This window comes from Macaca nemestrina, chromosome X, assembly GCF_043159975.1.
Source record: "Macaca nemestrina isolate mMacNem1 chromosome X, mMacNem.hap1, whole genome shotgun sequence".
NCBI classification, from domain to species: domain Eukaryota; kingdom Metazoa; phylum Chordata; class Mammalia; order Primates; family Cercopithecidae; genus Macaca; species Macaca nemestrina.
Window position 1 is genome coordinate 60,839,186 of NC_092145.1, and position 2,901 is coordinate 60,842,086.

The 2,901-nt window shown below is 39.0% G+C and overlaps 1 non-coding gene across 1 annotated transcript; it reads left to right on the top strand.

Annotated features, from left to right (window-relative positions):
• Positions 1-250: 250 nt before the first annotated feature.
• LOC112427766 (U6 spliceosomal RNA) lies at positions 251-358 on the top strand. The gene has a single exon (XR_003019493.2). It is a non-coding gene; the product is annotated as a U6 spliceosomal RNA (small nuclear RNA).
• Positions 359-2,901: the final 2,543 nt, after the last annotated feature.

Below are 2,901 nucleotides of genomic sequence, written 5' to 3' on the forward strand. Positions count from 1 at the left end.
CTCTCTGACCACTTCTGTCCCTATTAGATAGTGCACAGATACATGTGTTGCTGGAGCTTAAGGTGAAGTGGCTTCCCTTCAATTAACACTCTGGGGGGGGGAAAAAAAAAGGCTACAGCTCTCCAGCAAAACCATTTCTCTGTTTCTGCTCCAGGTTTAACGGAAAGAAGGAGTCTTACAGTATGTGCTGTCTTTGACTGCATGCCACTCAAAAGCATTCATCCATTATTAAATTAAAAATTACCTCATGGTGCTCACTTCAGCAGCATATATACTATAATTGGAATAATTTAGAGAAGATTACCATGGCCTCTGCAGAAATATGACACATTGATTCTTGGATATATTCTATAAATTAGAAACAGGTACTTTCATATATTGTACTGAAAGTGAAAATGGTAAAACTCTATAAAAGTTAATCTAGCAATAGCTTCCAAAATTGCAAATGTGTTTACCCATTGATTCAGCAATCTCAAGTTCAGAATTCTGTCCATCAGATACACCTACACACACATGAATAATGTATTTCCAAGGTTTTCACCAGGTGTTGTTTTTAATTGTAAAGTGTTAGAAAACTTTAAAAATCTATCAACAGAAGATTGGTTAAATCAACTGTTTTGTATTCATACAATGGAATAGAATACAGACTGAAAAAAAAAAAAAAGAGAATCCTCTCTATGTATTGTATAGAAAGGTATACAAAATATACAATATAATATATACTGTTTAAGGGTATAGAGCAGTGGTACATCTTAACTTTTGAATAAGAAATGTGGCATGAGAATGTATAGTCATATTCTTGTATTTGCATATAAATAAACCGTTATGTACTGAATGTTCGTGACTTCCAAAAAATCGTATGTTGAGATCTAATCCTAGAGGGTAACTGCAAATGGGGCCTTTGGTGGGGATAATTAGATCATGAGGGTAGAGTCCTCATAAGTGGGATTAGTATCTTTATATGAGACCAGAGAACCAGAGACCTATCTGGCTCTCTTTTCCTCATGGGAGGATATAGTAGAAAGAAAAGTCAGCTGCCCACCACCTGGAAGAGACCCCTCATCAGAACCCAGTTATGCTGGCACTCTGATCTTGAACTTTCAGCCTCCAGAACTATGAGAAATAAATATTTGTTGTTTAAGCCACCCAGTCTATAGTAATTTACTACATCAGCCTGAAATAAGACATAAACTAATAAAATCTATTACCAACATCAAAGATAGAAAACTATGGCCAGCAGGCCTATTGCTTGTTTTCTTTTTTCTTTTTTCCACATTCATGACTCTAATGCCTGTTTTTATAAAGTTTTATTGGAACACAGCCATACCCATTTGATTTTGTATTGTCTATGGCTGCTTTTTCACTACAACAGCAAAACTGAATAACCACAAGAGAGAACATATGACCTGAAAGTCTAGTATATTTACTTCTTGCCCTTTATAGAAATATTTTGCCAACACCTGAGCTATAATGTGGGGAGAATGGATAAGAAGACAGGGAAAGCAAGACTTCTTTATGTGGCCATACTTTTACATAATTTGGTTTTTGAACTTATAAACAGAAGTACTGTCTGTTTGCAAAATTAAAATCAAAACAAAACCAATAAAATCAAGTTTTAATCTTCTGTGTAAGAAACACTAACAAACGTAGAGCAGGGATTTGTGTGTGAGCTTATAGTAGTCCTATTTATTTCTTTAAAATTACTTGTGAAATTAAAAATAATCAACTAGACGGGCTGGAGCAAAATAGTGGAAGAGAAGATTTCATCGTTCATCCCCCGATGGAACACCAACTTTTAGCAACCATCTGCACACAAAATAAAGCACCATCACGAAAAACAAAAATCAGCCACAAAAATCAACCACAAGCACAACCAACCACAACTCAACCACAGTGGGGCAGAGCAGCAAGAATGCTCCCGGGGTGTCCAATTCTAGGACTTGACTCTAGGATGGCATTTCTTGACCTGCTCTAGGCCAAAGGGGAACCCACTGCCCTGAAGGGTGAGTCCCAGGACTGGTAGCATGCACCATAAGGTGTCAAAACCGCACTTTAGCTTTAAGTGAACATCTGTGGTGGCCTGGCAGACCCCCCCGAGGGCCAGTGTTGTGGTGGCCACAGGGAGAGGCACCCGTGCCTGTGGTAATTGGAGGAAAGAGTGGGAAGGACTTTGTATTGTGATTTGTGTGCCAGCTTAGATGAAGTAGAATACAATATGAGGTAAATTGTTAAGGATTTTGACTCTAAGACAGCACCTCTGGACACGCCCAAGGCCTCGGGAAACTTGCCAGCCTGAAGGAAACATCCTTTGGCAAGGCCCAGTGTTGTGATGGCTTCAGGTGTGACTCAGCAAAATCCCAGGGTGGTGGCCAAAAGCATGCTCGCATCACCACACCTCCATTTTCAGGTAGGTCAGCAAAGTGAGAGACTCCATGTTTTTGGGAGAAAGTCATGATAAAGGACAAGAGTCTCTGCCTGGTAATGCAGATAGTTCTTCTGTATCTTAAACAAAGTCATCAAGATAGCTCCTCTACACGTATGCAGAAACCACAGCATTGTTGCGCTTGGGGCCCAAGTCCCTTCAAATGCTTGGGAAGCCTTCCCAAAAATGACTGGCATAAAGAAGCCCAGATTAAAAAGACTATAAAGACTACAATAAATACCTAACTCTTCGATTCCTATACATTGATGAACACCTACAGGCGTCAACATCATCCAGGAAATATGGCCTCACCAAATGAACTGCATAAGGCACAAAGGATTAGTCCTGCAGAGAGATGTGTGACCCTTCAGACAGAAAACAAAAGAAAACTATGTTGAGGAAATTCAAACAAAACGAATAGAGAAGGAATTCCTAATTCTATCAGATAACTTTAACTAAGAGACTAAAATAACTTCTAA